The sequence below is a fragment of the Mus musculus genome, chromosome 2, assembly GCF_000001635.26.
Source record: "Mus musculus strain C57BL/6J chromosome 2, GRCm38.p6 C57BL/6J".
NCBI classification, from domain to species: Eukaryota; Metazoa; Chordata; class Mammalia; order Rodentia; family Muridae; genus Mus; species Mus musculus.
The window spans coordinates 28333255-28355966 of record NC_000068.7 but is presented as its reverse complement, the minus strand read 5'-3'; the positions used below and the strand labels follow the sequence as shown (position 1 = coordinate 28355966).

Sequence of the window (22712 nt, the reverse complement as noted above, 5' to 3'; positions counted from 1 at the left end):
CTTGATCAGGAGAAGGCCTTGCCACTGCCATAGGCCTGAGCTATCAGGTCCTTGATATTGCCATGCTTCTGCTGTGAATGTTCACTCATACAGGGACACACCTCTTCCCCATAGGCCATAGTACACAGTCTTGATGTCTGTATCTCTGAGTGCATCTGAATAATGATTCTTCTCATTCTGCTGTTTTCAGAATCACTTGAGCTTATTGTTCTTTGTAGCTTTTAAAAGGTCATGGGGGAGGGGGTCTGGAGAGATGACTCAAGAGCACTAACTTCTCTTTTAGAGGTCCTGAGTTCAAGTCCCAAAGATCCACATGGTGGTTCACAACCATTTGTAATGGAATCTGATGCCTTCTTCTGGTATGTATGAAAACCATGACAGTGTACTCATATACATAAAATATATAAATAAATAAAAAATTAAAAAGGTCATTTCTTTTCTTTTTAAAAAATATACATGTTGGAATGAGCTTGGTTGTCTGCCACACCTAGCAGATGTTTGGACAGGAAGGATGCTAAGTATGCAGGTAAGTTGAGGGTGGAGCATCATGCATGATAGTCTCCCCATCTGTGGGTTCACAGTTTTCCCACAGTTACTTCTGTTGCATGTGTAGTTGTTTACTAGGTCCTGCAAGGACCCTACCTGGCCTGCACTGAGTGAATGGGGCTCAGACCCTGCAGTGAGGACAGGTTGGCTTAGGTCAGTTCTCCAAGCTTCCCTAATGCTAGGAAGTATGTGGGAAGTTTGCTGAAATCTCTCTCCCTTTAGTCTAGTTGAGCTGACAGGTGAAATGTGCCACATGCTTTTTTGTTTTGTTTTGTTTTGTTTCATTTTCCTTGTCTTACTGCTGTATCTAAAACCCGGCCAAAGCAGCTTGAGGAAGGAAGAGTGTATTTTGGCTCACTGTTGGAGGCTACAGTCTGTCACAGCGGGGAAGGCATCATAACAGGAGCTTGAGGCATCTGATCACCTTGCACTAGAAGTCGGGAAGCGGAGAGCAATGACCACTGATGTCAAATGTGCTTTCTCCTTCTGATTCAATCCAGGCCCGGGTACCACTGAGTGGTACTACCCACACTGACAGTGGATCTCTCTGTCTCAGTGAACACAGGCCAGAAGCTCCCTTGCATACATGCTCAGAGGTGTTTCCATGGTGATGCTAAACACTGCCAATGTAGACAATCAAGATTAACCATCGTGTCAAGGTTGCTGGCCCCAGAATGAGCACAGTGATATTTGCGCACTCGTGTGTGTGTTTGTGTGTGTGTGTGTGTGTGTCTGTGTGTGTTCCTGGAAGAGCATGCTGAGGGCTGGTGCACCATTTCCTTTCCATGTTTGGTAGAATTCACCAGAAACCCCCACAGGGCCTGCTGCCTTTTTTCCCAGAAGTGGATACTTCCTGGTTTCAGGTCTTACTAGCTAGAGGCCTGTTCAGATTGTCTTTTCCTTGCTTGGGGAATTGGCTAAGCTTGTGCCTTTCAAGGGGGCAGTTCTGTCCCAGCTATTTCTAAGCTACACTTCTGTCCAGCAGTGCAGTCTGTGATTCCTTCACAGGCATTTTTCACAGCCGTGCAGTGCATTCACAGGCATATGGTACCCATGGACATTCCTGGCCATCTCCTTGTGGCCCCACTATTTCTGTTGCATACACACCTGTAAGTGCAATTGCTGGATTCCGGAGGCTGTTGTTTAAGGTTTCCCAGAATTTCTGTATGTAATTATTATTTTATTATTTTTTCATTCTGCCAGAAGAACATGAAAGTTTAGGTGTGTCCAACCCATGGCCTGTGGGCCACACATGACCACAGATAGCTATGAATGCAGAACAAAGCGATATCATTAACTTATTATATTTAAACATTATAAAGGTTTTTTTTGTGTGTGATTATTTTTGTTATTTGATGTGAGGTTCTTGTGTGAATTTTATTGATGGTAATATGATCCAGAGAAGTCCAAACATTAGCCCTACAGGTGACTTCCAACCTTTGGTTGGCATCTACTATTATCTGCTTAGCTTTAGCCTTTCTTTCTTTTTTTTTTTTTTTTGGTTTTTCAAGACAGGGTTTCTCTGTGTAGCCCTGACTGTCCTGGAACTCACTCAGTAGACCAGGCTGGCCTTGAACTCAGAAATCCTCCTGCTTCTGCCAACGAGTGCTGGGATTAAAGGCATGCGCCACAATACCCGGCTGCTTTAGCCTTTCTGATAGCTGTGTAGGAATGCCTCCCTGAGCTTGAATTTGCATTTCCTGGGCTAATATGCTCAATGTCTTTGTGTGTGAACTGACTGCACGCATGTTTTCTGTTCATTAGTGTCTATTTGATCTCTTACCCACTGAAACATTGAGCTGCTTACACCTTGCGTATTAACTTGTGGGATCCATTATGTGCTGTAGAGCCATCCCCTAGGGTCTGAGCTTGGAAATATCTTTTCATCTGTCTCTTACCCTCCAACTCTTTTGACAAATGAAAGTTCTTAATTTGACCAAAGTCCCATATGTGTCAACTATAAGCTTGGGGTAAAGGCCATGAAACCATTTTATGTTTTCTTCTAGAAGTTTTCATGTTCTGTTGGGCCCACTTTGAATACATTTCTGTGTGTGGGTATAAAGAAGGGGTTTGTCAGTCAACATAGCATCATTGCATTTAAAAAAGACTTTCCATTTCCTAAGCAGCAGCAAATTTGATTACTTTGTGTGTGTATGAGAGAGACTTGCAGGCATGTATGTGTGCATGTATGTGTGTGTGTGTGTGTGTGTTTGTGAGTGTGTGTTGCAAAATGCCTCTGCAGGCTCATATGTTTGAACATCTGGTCCCCAGAAATTGGCACTATTCTGTCATGTTATGGAGGTGGAGCCTCATTGGAGGAAGTGACTCACTGTGGTGGGGAGCCAGCTTAGCCCAATCCCATTTCCTCTCTGCACTCCACTGCCTGACTGCAGATGTACTTCAATGGCTTCAAGCTCCGGCCACTATGACTTCCTAGCATGGTAGATCATGTCTCTCAAACTGTAAGCCCAAATTGACCCTTCTGTTCTGAAGTTGTTTCTTCTCAGGTATTTTGTGACTGTAACATGGAAAATAAGGAATACAGTTCATGAGTAATAATGTGTGTGCATCTGAGTGAGAACATGTGCATGTGTTCGAGTACATGTATCTGAAAAAATATGAATGTATGTATGTAGCATGTGTGCATGTGTGAAAGTGAAAGTGTATATCTGAGAGAGTATGTGTGTGTGTGCATGGGTGCATGTGTTCATGTGTGCATGCATATGAGTGTTTGTATCTGAAAAAATATGAATGTGTGTATTCATGTGTACATGTGTGAAAGTGTGTGTATCTGACAAAGAATGTGTGTGCATGTGTATGAGTATGTTTATCTGAAAGAATATGAATGTGTGCATGTGTGAAAGTGTGTGTATCTGAGAGAGTATGAGTGTGTGTGCGTGTGTGTATGTGTGCATGTGTACACATGTACATGTGTGCATGCATGTGTGTGTTCACGTGATTTCTGGGATCCCAGGGCTGGCCTATCTGCTCCTGAGCCCATTAGCGTGCTCATCACGACCCCTAACACATTTCTATTTCAAGTAACAGTATCTCAGCTCTGTCTGCATCTACAGGCCCCTGATGATCTTTGAGTCTCTGCACTTCCATATGTGATTTAGAATCTGTTAATCAAATTCCATGAAGCATGTTGTGACATGAAGCAGATCACTATGGGAAGAAAATTATATACATTTTTTTCTTTTTTGCTGGAGCTGGGGACTAAACCCAACCCTTAAGCACCAATATAATTACCATATTGAGTCTTCCCATTCACCAATGGTGATTGACCCCCCCCCCCCCCCCGGTCCTCAGTTTTCCCCAGCAATGCTCTGTGGCATTGAGTGGACAGCTCCACTACATTTTTGTAGTGACTCTTTTCATAAGTAGCTGATAGTACTGAAGTGGTATTTAAAGGCTGCTTGAGTATTGGTTGCTACTATATAGAAAACCAATTAGCTTCAAGCAATCTCATAGATTCAAGTAGTTTAGAGTTCCTCCTCTTCTTTTCTACACACACAGTTGTGTTGACTGAATAAGAACACGGTGTTTCTCTTTCTCTCAGCCCACTTGCTAGCTGGAAGTTTAGGGGTATGGAACGGGCTGGAGTATCGTCTGGGTCTCCAGGAACTATGAAGGCTCAGAGGTGCTTCTTAGAGATTCTTCGATAGTCTTTGCTCTTCTTGGCTTTTACCAAGATCGACAAGCCCTGTTCACACCAAAGCCGTCCATGTGTCATTACAGAATATATACCGAAACTGCAGGCTGTGGTGTGAACGGGGGAGGTCAGAGGCATCTGCACAGCGTGGTTTGGATGTTGGGAATAATCTCCACATAGCACCAAATGACTTTTATCACTTTCTTCATAAATGCTCAGAGCATATGTCGCTGTTTTTACCCCAGGAACTATGTACTCTCTGTTTTATTCTCGTTATACCTTTACATTTTTCATTTCCCATCTTTATTTAATTTTGGTTAGGATAAAGAGAAGCAATTGCTTTTTGTTGTTGCTTGTTAGTTTTTGAGACAAGGCCTCTCTATGCATCCCTGGTTATCTTAGAACTCTATGTTCTTGAGCTCACAGAGATCAACCTGCCTCTGCCTCCCAAGTGCTGGGATTAAAGGTGCGCGCCACCACACTCCCCAAGCAATGGTTCTTTGTTTATTAGCTTTGTATGTAACAATTATGCTACAATCTCTCATGAAATCTAGTAATTTCACTGGGTGGTTTTTTTTTTTTTTTTCAAGATTTGTGTAATTTTTTTTTTTTTTTATGTGGAGCATTGGCCTGCATGTATGTGTGTGCACCATGTCCATGTTTGCCTTTGAGGCTAGAAGAGAGTATCAGATCTCTTGCAATTGAAGATATGAATGGTTGTGAGCTACCACGTAGATGCTGGGAGCTGAACCCTGGGCCTCTGCAGTGCTCTTAACCACTGAGCCATCTCCAGTGCCCGTGGAAAGCCATCTAAACCATCTGCCCATCACACCGACTCTACTGCATGTTGTTCTGAAGGCTTGCTCACACTGAGTGGCTGTGGTAAAGAGCTGCATCCTGAGGACGTTGCCAAGCTTGAGAGACACTCAGTGTCTGCGGGTGAATTGTGGGCCCTCTCCTCTGCAATCCTTTGAAGCCTGCCTCCCTCAGATGCACGAGGTCCTCTCTGTATTTACTTTGTAAATGGCTTCACGTTATGATCATAGCGGAGAGCATTGGCATTTCTTTGATCTAAGTGAGATGAAATCTCAGTTCTGTTGTCTGAAGAACAACTCATTTATTTTTATCCCTTTAGTCTTTATGGAATGTGCCAGATACCTGGCCAAATGCTGGTTGGATAAAATATTGTTCAGAAGGTAACCATTTTAATTGTGATTAAGGCTGGTTATTTTTTTTAATCAATTTTCCCTTTCACACACTCTTGGTATCAGCTAGGAAATTGTCCCAGGGCTAGAGGATGACCTCATACCTTTGTTCCCTGAATTCTCTATAATTTTATATTTTATACTTAAATCCATGATCTTTTTGGTGAGTTTATTTTGGGCAGCAAAGATGTAAACTCAAGATCAAAGTCAGACTTTAAAAAATGTTACATGTATTTTTTAATCTTATGGGTATAAGTATGCATGCCCTACCATGTGTGTGTAAGCATGTGCCACAGCCTGCACGTGGAGGTCAGAAGACACCTTTGTGAATTGGCTCTGTGGCCCACAGTGTCCTGCCCTGCAGCATCTTCCAGGAGCAGCATCCTTCTCCTGTACACAAGTAGCTCTGTGTGCTCCTTCGCTGTCAGCTGGGCGTGATGCTTGGGTGAGCTCCAGTTCCCCCTCTGGTCCTCCATCTGGATCACGCTTTGGCTCTTCACTTTATTCTTTAACGTGGCTTTACTGTAGTAAGATCCAGTTTCTGCCTTTCCATTACCTGTGCCCTTTCATATGCACTGTCGAGTAGACCGGTCTGACTCACCAAGCCTGACTGGGGAGCCGGAGAGATGGCTCAGTGGTTAAAGCACTTACTGTTCTTCCAGGGGACCGCTTTGATTCCCAGCACCCACATGGTGGCTGCTCATAGCTACCTGCAGCTCCAGCTCTCTATTAACCCTTTACATATTTTGCTAAGTTTATGCCTAATTATTTTACTTGCCTTATAAATGAAATAGTATTTGTGACTTAGATAGTCACACATACACATGGGTTTGGGTTTTGTGTGTTGAACGTGTATGACTTTTCTGGCCTTGCTTAAGTTTAGATTCTTGCAGATTCCTTTTGATTTCCTATACAGACCATATGCAGACAATTTCTACCTGTGGGTCTTTTCTTGTTCTTCTTTTCCCTTGATTATGGCCTTCTAGAGCTTTCTGAATGGTTTTGAGTATCAACGCTTTGTCTCCAATCTTATCACCTTCCTTAATTTGTATTTATTTATCTTTGAGGCAGGTCTGTCTACACAGCCGAGCCTGGCTTAGGATTCATTATCTCCCATCCGGGGCTCCTTCAACTTGTCTTCTAGAATCATCAGTTATTTTCTTGACTGGGTCTATTCTACTTCTGAGCTCACTCTTAAGTTATTTTAGCTTCTTATATTAATAGCTTGTCAACTCAAGCGTATATATGTATGCCTGCTCTCAAATTGTTCATCAATTCCACGTCTCTTCTTGATTGTATTTTTCAGAATTACTTAAAGGCCACATGGTATAGTTTGGATAGGAAATATACCCCCCCCCCCCAAGACTCAGGCATTGAAGGCTTGGTCCCCAGAGCAATAACTGGAGTTGGGGCCTAATGGGAGGACATCATTCTCTGTGAAGGTGACTTTAAAGGATCCCTCTTGTCCTCTCTTCCTCCTCCCCAGTCCTCAGCCACTGAGAAGCAAGAAGCTTCCTCTCAACACATTCCGATTCATTGGGCCCAGAAGATGCAGAACCCAATGACTGTGGACTGAGACCTCAGCAGACATGAGCAACAATAGATCTTTTCTTCTGTTAAGTTGTTTATCTCAGGTTTTTTGTCAGACTGACAAAACCCTCAAATACTGCATCTGATGACTTTAATATCTGGAGTTCCCACAGGCCTCTTTCTAGTTCCCTTCCTTTCCTCTCCATCAGTCTCTCAGGTTGACTGCTACACTTGATTCAGCGCCAGACCTTGTGGATGACAATGTGACGAGGTTCTGACTGCCGGGCTGTTCCTGAAGGCAGTGCTGCTTAAATGTCCCTTTCAGACATTCAGAGAACAGCAGGAGGATTCCATCCAGCATACGCTCTCCTCCTCTAAGCTAGGGTTTGCCATCTAATAACCTGACTTGCAGCCAACTCCCTTAATCCTGGGAGTCCCTAGGGCTTTCCTTAGTGTGCCCTGAACACATGTGCCCACTCTTTTCCTTCCTCTCTTCCTTTCTTTATTTCTTCTTTCTCCTGTGTAATACACACATGTTCATATGGCCAGAGGCCTGGCAGGGGGGAGGGTCTTCCTCAACTTTTCTTTTATGTTTATTTATTCTCTTTAAGAATTTATTTTCATTTTATATACTTATCAATTTGCATTGCTTGCATGTATGCACATATAGCACTTATACATGACAACGAGCTAGAACAAAGTCACAGAAACTTCATAGATTGGTTATAGATGGTCCTGAGCCACCAAGTGCTTGCTGGGGACCCAGGTCCTCTGCAAGAACAGTAAGTACTCTAACTACTGAGCCATCTCTCTGTCCTTTTCTTTTCTTTCTTTCTTTTCTTTTCTTTTTTCTTTTTGGAGATAGTGTTTCTCACTGAACATGAAGCTCACTGATCCTGAAAGATGAGGTAGCCAGGGAGCTGCAGGAATCTGCTGTTTCCTCTCTCTCAATACTGGATTACAATCCTACATCATCATGCCCAGCTTTGAAACAGGTGCTGGGTACCTGAACTCAAGTCTCCATGCTTGTTCAACAATTACCTTATTTACTGAGCCGTGTTCCCAACTGGCCAAATTTTATTTTCTCACATTGTTGAGACTTAAAAAACCCACCACTTAAGGATCCAGCCTTTCCTTCCTGCTTCTGTCCTGGTCTTTCCTTGAGCTGTGTGTGCACAGTGGCCCACTGCCTAGAGGAGGAAGGCCAGCAGACCACCAGCTCACGCTCCACACTTTCCTTTTGTCTTTTCGTCATGGCCCCTCCAGTCCTAGCTTCTTTGCCAGCTCCTGGCAGAAGCTTACATCTGTTTCTGGACTGTGGACGTCAGCCGGGCATGGTACTAGATGGAATTTTGCATCGTTTGTGGTCATTGTGTAGTCTGAGACGGATGGGTAGTCACAGCTAATGCTCTGGCTTTAGGTGAGAGTCTGGCTGTTGACTTTCATCAAACACTTTGAGAGAGGTGAACAAAGCAGCCAATAGGTGCTCACCTGAGTCCCTCCTTTAGCTTATCAATGCTGTCAATAACATTACTTTCCTGTGTTAAGCTAGCCTGTGTTTTAACAGTGAACTTGGACATGGGGTGATGGCTCTTTCCACATGGCTAGAGCTGATTGGCTGAGTGAGATTGGTCATTCCTTTTATTTCTTGTTCTGCCCTTGTCACGGTGGCTGTCAGGCTACACTGTCCTCTCCAATGAGCTCTGGGGTGTTTCTCACTGTCTGATCTCTGATGCATTAGGCAGGTCTTCTAGTTCCATTTCTGTTGCTGTGACAAGCTCCATGACTAAAACCAACATAGGGGAGGAGAAGAGTTATTTGGCTTACAACTCCAGGTCACGATTAATCTTTGTGGGTAGGAATGAAGGCTGGAACCTGGAGGCAGACCCACCAGCTGCTCTGTACAGCCAGCATTATGGCCAACAGGAACTGAAGGAAGTGCAGCAGAAACCATGGAAGAATGCTGCTTGAGGGTTTGCTAATGGTATTGCACTTAGGGGGCTTTCTTATAGAGCCCAGCAGCCCCGGCCTAGGGAATGGTGCTTCCCACAGTGGGCTGAGATCTTCTATCTATCTATCTATCTATCTATCTATCTATCTATCTATCTATCTATCTATCTATAGCTACATTTCTGTGTCTATGTATAATAAAAGGGAATTTGCGAGAATGCCTCACACAATACGGTCTAGGTAGTCCAAGAATGCCTACCTGCATTTAGGAGAGACTGAGAATCTGGTAGCTGCTCAGTCCATGAAGCAGGATGCCTCGACTGTTCTAGTTTGGCACTGAAGACCTGGATCTCCCTGGAGAGTCACTGGCACTGAGTCCACATTGGAAAGTCAATGAAGCTGGAGTTCTGATGTCAACAGAGTGTGGTGGCAGTGTTAGAGGTGGTGGCAATGGTGGTGGCAGTGGAGGTGGTGTCTGGAGCGATGGTGGTGGTGGCAGCAGTGGTGGTGACGGCAGCAGTGGCGGCTATGGAGGCAGTAGCAGTGGTAGCGATGGTGGTGGTGGCGATTGTAGCAGCAGCACTGGTGAGAACTGATGCTCTCCCTCAGAAAGAAGCAAAGCTAGATAGGCAGGCAGCACTACCTCTTCCTCTGATCGTGTCACCTACTTTGAAGGTGAGCTGGCCCTCCTCAGTCAATCTCTGAAAGCACTGTCACAAACATGCTCATTGGTGTGTCTTCTAGGATACCTTAAGTCCTGTCAAGTGGCAAGTCTAACCATTGCAGCTAAACAGACTTTCACAAATTCTAACTATTCTTTGTTGGATGTTTTATAGAATTAATGAGTGAAATTTTCTCAGGATAGTTATTTTGCTGGGCAGAAGATGTTAAATTATGACTTCAATTCAGTACTATGAAGATTTTCTATTATTGTGTTGGAAGGCATTTTCCTAGAAATTTGTCAATTCATTGAAAAATTTAAGTATATGAAATAAAGCTTTTATGTACTTGTACCATATTCTCCTATTAACCATTAATTTATGGATACACATGTAAATATGTTTGCTTTCTAATTTGGGGGATTTAATTGACATATATATATATATATATATATATATATCTCCTTCAGGTGTGCAGGTACCCTGAGAAGAGGGGAATTCCATGGACCTGGCCCCAGGTGGTTGTGAGCCATCAGAGTAGGTGCACGGAACCTAAACCAGATTCCCTGGACCAGCAGAACAGCAAACCATCTCTGGAGCCGTTGGGGTGTGGCAGTGAATAGTTAAACCACTTTGAGCTCCCTCTGTGCAGGTGATCAAGCTTCTGGCCAACTGCTAGAGTTCTTCTGGATTCACACACACACACACACACACACACACACACACAAACACACACACACACACACACACGTCAGCTTAATTTTTAATACATTCAACTAGCTCAATGACTGGGCACTTCTAAGCCTCCCACGGCTAGCACACGTTTCCCTCTGGTATTCCTGAGTTAACATTTTTTAGATCACATTTTGTTTTTTTCCCCAGACCCAAGCCAGGGAGTGGACCCTGGGGCCACTTTCCTGGATTTTTACACGTCGGTAGGCCTTTAATTCTGATTTCTCTGCTCCCCTGACCCCTAGATTTAGTCTGTTCTTCTCCCACCTTGGTCTCTTGCCTGAAATCTAAAAGTCTCGCCTCCATCTTCCTGCCCAGCCATTGGCAGTATAGCAATGCTTTATTACCAATCAAAGCCCGTTGTGGGCAGGGACCCTCAGAGTCAGAAAGTGTGGCTTTTGGGAGCTGAATTAAGACAAGCAATAGAAGAACCAATCCCTAACATGGCGGGTGTTTTTGGGGCAAGGTCTCACGCCCCATTGTAGCTCTAGCTGATCTAGAGCTCAATATGTAGCTCAGGCTTGAACTTGAGGCAATTCTCCTGCCTCAGCCACCCTACTTGTCTCTATTACTTTTAATTTGTCATATATCTCCTTATTCATAACTAGTATTTCCATAATGTGGCACTTAAGTTTCTCACTGTGAACTGGGGCTGTCTGTGTTCTCTTCCTCAGTCTTTATAATTTATTTTCATGGTTTTGTATTAGCCTGCTTCTCTCTTGCATATTTTTAGATAAGTTCACACGTTTTCAGCTTTTCCAAAACAATTATTTAACACCTTAAATTTCCTTGTATACATATTGTTTTAGCGTTATTTCTCAAGTTTTGACACATAGTATTCTTTTAAAAGTAACTTTTATTCATTTATTTTTTTATGTGTATGTGTGCATGTCTTCATCTGTGTGTGTATCCTGTGTGTGCAGTGCCTGTGGAGTCCAGAAGGAATTATCAGATCCTCTGGGGCTTGCCTTACAGACTGTTGTGAGCCACTATGTGATGGTGGGACTTGAACCTGTGACCTCAGGAAGAGCACTCAGTGCTCATAAGCACTGTCTCTCTAGCCCCAGTGTACAGTGTGCAGTATTCTTTACTACATTCCAGGATAAGTACATTGAATTTCTGCTGCGAGGCTTGAACCCTGCGTTGGGGTTGTTCTTCTTGCTCTCCCAGCACAGTCTTCCTAGTTTTCCCTCTGTGCTTACAGGACCTGGCCTGGAAATTGCCAAGGCTCTCGACTTCCGGAGACATGTTTTAGTGCAGCATGGAATCCATTTTGAAAACATTGTCTTTTGCACTATAAAGAGTGCGCACTTGTTAGCTGTGCTATTCAATTTTCCATGTCCCTGCTGACTTAGTAATGTCCCCAATCTGTCATGGCAGTGAAGCCGTTTTGCCGGAGTGTGATATGACCACGACTGTCTTGAAGTTGAGTAGCTGTGCTGACTTACAGAAGACCTTGACCATAGCCAGGACAGTGAAACAGGCAGAATGATAGGCTGACAGCCAGGTCTGAGGTTATGGTGACGAGGCGTCCCTGTGGAAGGAGCAGGGGCCATTAGGGAACATTTGCTAAGAATCTACCATACTCCCTGCTGCTTCAGTTGCCCAGGTCTTGGGGTGCTATTTACAGTGAGTGGTGATGGGCTGGGGGTGCACAGGGACAGCCTTTCCTGAGTAGCCTACGCTGGGAGCAAGACTTGCTGGTGATGCTCCTGCCTCTGAGTGACTTATGTGCCTGTGGATAATTTGAATAGCGCCATTACTTTACCTAGTTGGGTTTGGATAGGGCTCATTCTTTGGACTGTTAGTGCCCTCCCTCTAGGATGAGTAGAGACTAAGTATACCAGGAAAACATTCTGCTACAGTCAAGTCCAAGAGGCATGTCTTCTCTGAGCCACAGGACTCCCCTTTTAACCTTTAAAAGCCTGTCAGTTCCCACTCTGTAGCCACTGTAGTGGCTTAAATGGGAACTACCCCTCACAGGCTTATGGATTTAAACAGTTGCTCCCTGGTGCTGCTGCTGTTTGATGAGGTCATGGGGGAAGTTTAGCCTTACTGGAGGAATTACATCCCTGGAGATTTCATAGCCTCACTTCTCTCTCTCTCTCTCTCTCTCTCTCTCTCTCTCTCTCTCTCTCTCTCACTCACTTTCCTTCTCCCTCTCCTTCCCTCCCTCTCCCCCTTCCTGCCTCCCTCTCCCCTCTCCCTCTCCCCTTTCTCCCCCCTCTCCCCCTCCCTCTCCCTTTCTTCCTCCCCCTCTCCCTTCCCCTCTCTATCTCCCCCTCCCCCTCCCCCCTCTTCCTATCCTTCTCCCTTCCCCCTTCCTTTTGAGGAACTGCCAGACTGATTTCCAGAGTGGCTGTACAAGCTTGCAATCCCACCAACAATGGAGGAGTGTTCCTCTTTCTCCACATCCTTGCCAGCATCTGCTGTCACCTGAATTTTTGATCTTAGCCATTCTGACTGGTGTGAGGTGGAATCTCGGGGTTGTTTTGATTTGCATTTCCCTGATGATTAAGGAGCTGAACATTTTTTCAGGTGCTTCTCAGCCATTCGGTATTCCTCAGGTGAGAAGTCTTTGTTTAGCTCTGAGCCCATTTTTAATGGGGGTATTTGATTTTCTGGAGTCCACCTTCTTGAGTTCTTTATATATATTGGATATTAGTCCCCTATCTGATTTAGGATAGGTAAAGATCTTTTCCCAATCGGTTGGTGGCCTTTTTGTCTTATTGGCGGTGTCTTTTGCCTTACAGAAGCTTTGCAATTTTATGAGATCCCATTTGTCGATTCTCGATCCTATAGCACAAGCCATTGCTGTTCTATTCAGGAATTTCCCCCCTTTGCCCATATCTTCGAGGCTTTTCCCCACTTTCTCCTCTATAAGTTTCACTGTCTCTGGTTTTATTTGGAGTTCCTTGATCCACTTAGATTTGACCTTAGTACAAGGAGATAGGAATGGATCAATTTGCATTCTTCTACATGATAACCGCCAGTTGTGCCAGCACCATTTGTTGAAAATACTGTCTTTTTTCCACTGGATGGTTTTAGCTCCCTTGTCAAAGATCAAGTGACCATAGGTGTGTGGGTTCATTTCTGGGTCTTCAATTCTATTCTTTTGGTCTACTTGTCTGTCGCTATACCAGTACCATGCAGTTTTTATCACAATTGCTCTGTAGTAGCTTTAGGTCAGGCATGGTGATTCCACTATAGGTTCTTTTATCATTGAGAAGATTTTTGCTATCCTAGGGTTTTTTTTTTTTTTTTTTTTTGTTATTCCTGATGCCTTTGCAAATTGCCCTTTCTAATTCGTTGAAGAATTGAGTTGGAATTTTGATGGAGATTGCATTGAATCTGTAGATTGCTTTTGGCAAGATAGCCATTTTTACTATATTGATCCTGCCAATCCATGAGCATGGGAGATCTTTCCATCTTCTGAGATCTTCTTTAATTTCTTTCTTCAGAGACTTGAAGTTCTTATCATACAGATCTTTCACTTCCTTAGTTAGAGACATGCCAAGGTATTTTATATTATTTGCAGCACACACTCTTTTTTTTTTTTTCCATTTTTTATTAGGTATTTAACTCATTTACATTTCCAATGCTATACCAAAAGTCCCCCATATCCACCCACCCCCACTCCCCTGCCCACCCACTCCCCCTTTTTGGCCCTGGTGTTCCCCTGTACTGGGACATATAAAGTTTGCAAGTCCAATGGGCCTCTCTTTCCAGTGATGGCCGACTAGGCCATCTTTTGATATATATGCAGCTAGAGTCAAGAGCTCCGGGGTACTGGTTAGTTCATAATGTTGTTCCACCTATAGGGTGCAGCACACACTCTTAACTGCGGAGCTGACTCCTAGCTTCCTGGGCTCTTACTAAAACAAACAAACAAACAAACAAACAAACCTCCATGTTCCTGCCTTGAGTTCCTGCCTGACTTCTCTGGATATTGGACTGTGATATGGAACTGTTAGATGAAAGAAACTTTTATTTCCCAACTTATTTTTTTGTCATGGAGTTTTATGACAGCAACAGAAACCCTAACAAAGATATATACATAATCTTAAAAACTCCTAAGTAAACAGCAGCAGCCTCCTTGGCCAGATTCATGTCTGGCGCCATGGTCCTCCTTTCCGTTCTGGTCAACCCTCTATTTCTCTTGGCTTGAGTTCCCCAACACATTCCCTTCCCCACTAGAGTCTGAATATTTATGATCTGTGTTCTGTTCTTTTTCCACAAAACAAAATAAAACAAAAAGCAGTTTAGACATTTTAACACAGCTAATTCTTCAAGACAAGCCAGCCCTCTGGAAAAACCCCAGGCACTTCAGAGAACAGTGCTTTCCTGATGTGTCTTCTAGGCTTCATCTGGTCTGCACTGGTGGCAGTGTTCAGAAGACCACTGCTAAGGTTGTTATCCTTGGTTGGTTCACGTCCTGCCTTGGCTGCTCACCACTGAGCATTCCCCCTACTGCTCCTTCTAGGATGGGAGAGAAAGATTGTGGAGGGAAGTTGGAGTTGAAAGACACCCTATTTGTTCCCCAAGCTCTCGGGGGTCTCATCTTGTGATCCTCAAGCAACATATAAGGGCCTGCTGATTTCCCAGCTCACAGGGCATGATGTCTACAGGCTGACTCCACACAACCATCTCACTGAGCATGTTCTAGCAAGACCTTGGCTGCATAAGGTGTGGCTCAGGGTGACTCTAGCCCTCAAGATGCTGATCCCCCTTCACACCACCAGGAGCATTTGTGCCTCTACCTGACTGCCTGCTTAGTCAGGGTTTCTATTCCTGCACAAACATCATGACCAAGAAGCAGTTGAGGAGGAAAGGGTTTATTCAGCTTACACTTCCACATTGCTGTTCATCACCAAGGAAGTCAGGACTGGAACTCAAGCAGGTCAGGAAGCAGGAGCTGATGCAGAGGCTATGGAGGGATGTTCTTTATTGGCTTGCCTCCCCTGGCTTGCTCAGCCTGCTCTCTTATAGAACCCAAGACTACCAGCCCAGAGATGGCACCACTCACAAGGGGCCTTTCCCCCTTGATCACTAATTGAGAAAATGCCTTACAGTTGGATCTCATGGAGGCATTTCCTCAACTGAAGCTCCTTTCTCTGTGATAACTCCAGCTGTGTCAAGTTGACACACAAAACTAGCCAGTACACATCCCTTTCCTAAACCTTACTAAAACAGGCTTCCAACTGTAGACGTGTGTCCTCTGTGACTCAGAAGAACACCTCTTGAGCTTGTGAGAGCCCTTGCCCTGAAATATGATCATCTCATGGACAGGCCTTTGTCACCCAGTTTAAGGGAAACAGACCTGGTTGGGTAGCAGGACAGACAAGCTGCCTGTGGCATCCATTAGAGCAGGCCTTTGCCCTCTTCTCTTCTCCACCTCAATTGAGTCCTTCTTTCTCTTCCTTGTCACCCCATCTAAAACACTGATACCTGCACACGGTGCTCTCCTGTGTCAGAGTTACCCTGTCACAGTGTCTGTTTGCACTCCTTTGAATAGTGTCTATATGAGTTTCTCTTGGCCAGACCTGAGGCTCAGAGTTGGTTTCAGTCTCAGGCTAGTGAGGAAATGTTCCAGTGGTCTCTGGCAAGGAGGCCATTGTGATCTTACCCTCTAGAGTACCTGCTGGGCTCCACTGCAGTACCTCATTCTTGGGTGGTGGTACATCATGGGCACTCCCCTATGCGCCATGTTCTCTACTGTATTAGAGAATCTTCCCCAAATGCAGTCCTACTTCCAAGGTGGGACCAGTAGGACTGCTGTATGAAATGGTATATGGGAAGCACCTCTCCATCATCCATCTACCAGATTTCCATCCATCCATCCATCTATCCATTCAAACATCTGTCCATCCATCAATCTGTCCAAACATCCATCCATCCACCCATCCAAACATCCATGTATTCATTCATCCATCTACCCATCCATCCATGTATCCATCTGTCATTCATTTACTTTTCATCTACTCACTATCTACCTGTCATTCATTTAACCATCATCCATCCAATTTTCTATCCATCCATCCACCCACCCACCCATCCAATATTTGTCCATCATCCATTATTTCCATTCAAAGACCATCCATCCCAACTTTTCATCAGCCACCATCTACCTGCCATTCATTTATCCACTATCCACCTGCCATGCATTTATCATCCATCCATCCATCCATTCATCCATCCATCCATCCACTCATCCATCTACCCATCCAACCATTCACTTATCCATCCATCCATCCATCCATCCATCCATCCATCCATCCATCCATCTACCCATCCAACCATTCACTTATCCATCCATCCATCCATCCATCCATCCATCCATCCATCCATCCATCCACTCATCCATCTACCCATCCAATCATTCACTTATCCATCTATCCATCCATCCATCCATCCATCCATCCATCCACTCAGCCATCTACCCATCCAACCATTCACTTATCCATCCATCCATCCATCCATCCATCCATCCATCCATCCATCTTTCCACCAACTTGTATATTTTAATTCATCATTCATCCACCACCCTCCCATTATCCATTTTAATCCACTCATCCATTCCTCTATCCATCTACCTTAGGAGGCAGCTTGCCATCATCATGGAGCTTGGAGTGTGTGTTTATTCAGAAGGCCAGACAAACAAGGAGCACAGTAGGTATAGGAAAACATTGGAAGGAGTGGCCCTGGACTGGTGAAGTCTTACACCTCCCACCCAACCTGCTATGGGCTATCTGTAGGCCTGGGGATTTCAACAATATACAGTGAGAGAATTACTAGAATTTTTTTTCGAAATCTTAAACATAGTATAAAATATTACATTTATTTATATGTATGTGCTTTGCCTGCATGTATGCACGTTCACTGCAGATAGTTGTGAGTCCCCATGTGGATGCTAAGAACCAAACCAGGGTCCTCTGCAAGAACAGCAAGTGCTCTTGACTATCTTGCGCTCCCTTTCCCTGCAGCAATGGCCTTTTGAGTAAATTCCTGTGATACAAAGCAGGACCAATCCCCTCATTTCAGCTCATTTAGGCTGAAACCTGGTAACAGAGCCCATATCTGGGCATGTGCACTCTTTAGGGGTTAAGTCAGGTGCCGTTTTGGGTAAAGTGGCACTGATTGTCCAGGCTCTGAATTCTTGACCCTGTGCTCTGTGTGAAGGCCTTTCAACAGCATCATCAGAAAGGAAACCACTTTGGTCCCCAGTTGAAATGACAACACCGAGCTTTGGAAGACAAAATGTCCCCTGCGTGGGCCACACATTGTTGCCACACATGGCCTGGACCCACAATCTGCCTGTGCTCTGAGGGGCCTCGCCAGTGCTCAGAGCAGACTTACCCTGAGTTTGGAATGAATGATCTCACATGCTAGCTGTCTCCAGGTCGACGGCTTCCAACCAGGGGGAGCAACCTTGGAAGCAGTGCTGGGTAGTCACACCTTAGGGGGCTCTGGGGCTAGAACCCATCTATGGGAAGCCCTGGCTTTGTAAAAGAGAGTGCACCCCTCCTCTTTCTGTATATGCGCACATGACAGAGAACAGGTGTGTGCCCAGGGTAATTTTAATTTCTCTCACCCTCAAGTGTCCATGCTCTGAAAATTTAGGAAGTATAATTTTAAAAATTGTAAAAGCATACATGTGAGTGTGTGTTACATGTGTGCGGATTCCTGTGGAGGCCAAAAGAGGGTATCAGAACCCTTGTAACTGGAGTGCCAGGGAGTTGTGAGCTGTTCAATGTGGGCACTGGAAGCCGAACTTGAGTTCTCTGAAGAGTAGCAAGCACTCAACCCCGCTCCCCACCCCCTGCCCCATCATCTCTGTGGCCCAGGAAGGGAAAGATAATCAAAAGAGGTGGCCAGTGGACTCTTCATGCTGTTTCACAACACAGTCCCAGGTTGTCTGTGCTTACAGCCTGCTTGTTAGTGGACGCTGGGGCTGGGCATCCTTCCTGGCCACAAGCTATGCTTGCTGAGGTCTCCTTGGCTGGCCAGGGTTCCTCTGGGGCTGACAGTTAATGTACTTCCTCAAGCCCTTCTTAGAAGAGCCTTCTGGGATTACACGCCGATGCTGCTAAAATGGACATCCCAACTTTGTCAGCCAGCTCTGAAGGTCACATGCTTTCTCAGCACCTCTCTGCTTTTTTTTTTTTTCTCCTGCTTTTCCATTGGTGAAGGAGGGTAAGTGCACCTAGGGCTGTGTCTGACAAGTCACTCAGATGCTGGCCAGGCAGGATGTCCTTGGTCCAGGCATCTCCAGACCCTGTGGGCTTCCTACACCTTGCTCAGCTATCCCTGTGGGGGTCTGGACCGAGCAAACTTTGCACTTCTGTTCACTGAAATGTGAGGTGGGAATCTGCATGCAGAACAGGGCTTGCTTCTTTTCATAGGCCCGAGTGTGCTGGTCAGTCGGCTCCATTCTCAGTGAGTACCCATCACATAGCAAGCTACCAGCCGCCTCATGCAGAACAATCCATCTTTCATGAGGCTCACACCCTCCCTCGAATGACAAACACTTTAATTTCAAATTAAATACAGCAACGCAGCCTTGATGAGGCCGTTGTTCCACACCGTCATCATTTCCCATCTCTTTCGGAGCCGATAAATTAGTCCCAATTAGAGGGAGGTAAACAGCTCTGGAGGGCATGCCTTTGCTGCTGATGTTGGTTGTCGCCTGAGAGCAGGACCTATTTTGTGCACCCTCTGTCCTGAGACCCCCGAATCTGTTTGTGATGAACTGTAGCCTGAGGTCTTGGGTAGTCCTGGCAAGCAGATGGGACAGGTGACCCCTGGATTCTGCCTCATTCCAACTGCATAGTTCACACAGGAAAGAGGACCGAGTAGCAAATCAGTGGCTGAATCAGTTGAGAATGAGTCTGGCCACAGGCATCTGTCTCTTCCAGGTCACAGGAACCACACAGTGGGATAAGCAAATGCTCGTCTGAGGCCTCAGTCCCTCTGCTCTGTAGATGTTCTGTGGCCTGCCAAGCAGCTGCCAGAGGGTGCAGCCTAGTGGGTAGTGGCCCCGCCGAGAAAATCAACTCGAGTCTCTGTCCTGTACACCCAAGCCAGGGACAGCAAGACACCTCCCAGCTGCTTGTGGGTCTGCTGCCAGACAGGTCTGATGTTGTTAACTGGGCATCAGAAATGGGACTCCCTGGCACCCAGGCAATGACTCTATAACAGCTGTGTGTGTGTATACCTGTGGCCCTGTCTATATTTCCACAGTGCCATCCGTGTGCCCTTTGGTGGTCACTGAGTATCAGTGAGGTCCTTGGACTGGGCCCTGATATTCCATCTTGACAAGGCTGAGGCATTGGCAGAGTTCAGCTTGATGTCTCTTCTTCCAGGAAGCCTACCTAGGATTTATCTCAGAGAGGGGTTCTGCTTCAGTGATGATTTAGCCCCCACCTCTATATTTTAAGCGTTCTTCACCACTGAAGCAGCTGGCCTCTCTCTCTCTCTCTCTCTCTCTCTCTCTCTCTCTCTCTCTCTCTCTCTCTCTCTCCCCCTCTCCCTCTCCCTCTCCCTCTCCCTCTCCCTCTCTCTCTCTCTCTCTTTTGAGGTTGTATGTTTCAGTTCCCACGCTGGATATCAGTCACAGAGAGAGTGGCTCAAAGGGGAGGGCTGAGCTGAGTGCTTATGAACAAACGTGTGTGTGTGTGTGTGTGTGTGTGTGTGTGTGCGTGCACACATACTAGGTATGCATGTCACATGTGACTGTATTTATATTTTGGATCTTCCTCTATGGTGTTCAACCAGGGTTGTAGACTCAGGACTTGCCTAAGGAACTCTATACAAGATGGGGAGTCTGAAGGGAAGGGGAATACTTCCTTCTTCATTACAGACTCAGAGCTCTGGGAGCCAAAAGCTACCCCACCCCGCCTGAGGTCTTTTGGGGTATGGAAGTGTTGGTGCCTGGCTTTGCTGTTCTGTTTGTCCTGCTGCCAAGTGTCTGATGTTGCCTTTTGGCAATAAAACAGTCAAAACCCAACTGAGTGAGTTGAGTGTCAAGCAGCCGTAAACAAATCCTAAGTGGATGGTTGCTGTGAGTTCTAACACCTCCCCTCCAACCACCCGGCAGCCTCACACACAGCTCATCACGGTAAGCGAAGGAGGCACTACATTTGGGCTCCGCTGTATTTTGTTATCTGTTTGCTGGCCTCTAAAACTCCAGTGAATAGACCAGATGCTGTTTCCATGGCAACCTCCTCTCCTCCAGCCCTGGATGCTCAGAAAGCCAGTATCAGCATAATCTTTCTAGGGTCTCCAGGCTCCAGGGGGCTGTTTAGCAGAATGGAAGCTGTGGCAGGTGGCCCTGCTGTGCCTGTCATGGTCACCTCCCTTCCAGGGCCGCAGGAGTTGGACTTGGGTGAGGCTACTTTGCGAATGACTTGAAGAGCGACAGGGGAAAGGCCTGAGAATGGGCTGCAAATCAACTGGTCCTCCCTCCCTTCAAAGACCAATTAGTTCTCAAAACTTTAAGGTATGGCTTGTGACTAGCCACTTTTGCTGTGCTACAGTTCAGTGAGCGACAAAGTTAGAACTGAACACAGCGTATGGTTCTTAGAATCCCCGCCTTGTCCGGAACATAGCACCTGGCTTATGCTGCTCCCCATTAGTGACCCAATCCTCTTGAGGCCCAGGCAGGGCCAACCCATGGACACTTATGGATGCCTGCCCAGAGGCACGAGCTGGTCACTGCTCTCACAGGCTTGCTGAGCTGTTCTTGCTTATGTCCAGCTGTCCACCAACAGAGTCTTTGGAAAGCCTCTGCACACTGCTCACCAACATGTAATGATGCTGACAGTAGACACTCCAACATGGCCACCGGGTCTTCCTGGTCCTTCGTAAGCCTAAATAGGATTAGGTTCAACTCAGTATGAAACTCAGCACACACTGGTGACACTCAAAGACTCCCAAGGCAGGAGTGACTGATGTATGACAAACATTGGTGATCTTGAATCTCTGCACCAGTGTGGGAATTTCTGCTGAACCGCAGGCCTCTGATGCATTTGTCTAGAGGCTTCTGTTGGACAGCCCTGACCCAGACGCTCAGGGTCTGGTTCTCAGCCTCACTGAGAGAACAGAGCAGGACACTGTAGTTAGAGGCAGACATCTTCTGTGTAGAACTGGAAGCTTCTTCTAGCTGTGTGTCCCCCGCTCTGCACCAGCCTCCTGCTCTGTAACCTGGCAGTGGTAGAGTCTACTGGACATACCTGTGAGGCCCTATCCAGATCATCCATGCCCGTCACCGTCTCTCCATTCCTTTGGAGGGATTACTATTCTCTCTTTTCTATAGGAAAGGAAATAGAAGCCCAGAGATGCCGAGGGATTTGCTACAGGTACACGGGTACCACTGGCAGTTGATACTGCCCTCACTGAAGGCTCACATGGTCTGACCATGCTGCCAGATCACGGGGTATGATGATCATACAGCTCAGAGCCTCAAACGTGAAGCTGGAGTCTTGCTTGCTGCTACCAACTCCATTCATTTTCCCCTTCTTATAGACAAACCCGAGGGTGACACTAGACACAAGTCCCACCACACCTTGCAGAATCCATGACTCCCTTAGGAGTCTACTGGGCTCCCAGTGCCTCTCCACAAGGAGAGTTGTGGTGTTGGCAATGTTTAGCCAGGAAGCACACATGGGATGGTAAAAAACCAGCGTTGAGGGGCAGACCTCCCATCTCAATATGCTACCAATTGTGACCCTGACCCTGGAAGTGCTAGTCTGTCATCTGCACAAGGAACAGTTACCATCAGCTATCACTCAAGGGCACAGCTTTTCTGGACTCCCAAGGCCCTGGCTCTGTGTGTATCTTAGAGAGGTAACTCTGAGTCTTCTGGATGCCTCTATCTCAGAGGAAGTGGCTGGATGCCATCCTGGCTTTGTCACCAGTCACTTCACCATGTCTGTCACTTGCATGCTCCCCAGCAGAAACACTATAGCCACCCCCAGGAAGTCACTTTCTTCAATGGCTCAGCTTTCTGACCCTCAGTTGTCTTACCTGTGAAGTGGGTGCTGAGACAACCTGGACTTGTCATAGGGTTACATATGCTCCTTCCACTAGGCCCTTCCCCTCTCACAAACATCAAGATGCATGGAGGCCATACATAGGCTGGGCAATGGTCTTTTGGAAGATGTCCTATCTCTGTGCTGGCTACTTGAAGACATTTCCAGTTTCCCATAAAGGCTCTGTGTTGAAGGGCTTGATCCCCATCTGATGGTGTGACAGAGAGGTGATGGGATTACCAGGGTATTAACTCAGTTGATGGGCTGATCCTTCAGCGGGCCAATGGGTCGGTGGGCTCTTGGAAGGTGAAGCCTGATTGGATCTAAGACACTGGAGGTGTCTCTTTAAAGGATGTATCTTTCCCCCAGCCCCATTTTGTCTCTGTCTCCTATTCATCAAAAACCA

General features: G+C 45.9%; 1 long non-coding RNA gene across 10 annotated transcripts in view; it reads left to right on the top strand.

The window, feature by feature from the left end:
- Gm13373 overlaps window positions 1-22712 on the top strand; it is an 89759-nt gene that overhangs the window by 48732 nt on the left and 18315 nt on the right. Inside the window, exon 1 of one of the 10 annotated variants that reach the window (XR_866085.2) lies at window positions 455-526. The exons of 8 other annotated variants lie outside the window; for them this stretch is intronic. This is a non-coding gene — a long non-coding RNA (predicted gene 13373). Of the gene's footprint in view, window positions 1-454; window positions 527-2800; window positions 3009-22712 lie in introns of those variants that run through there. One more of the 10 variants, XR_866082.2, reaches the window with a different exon arrangement.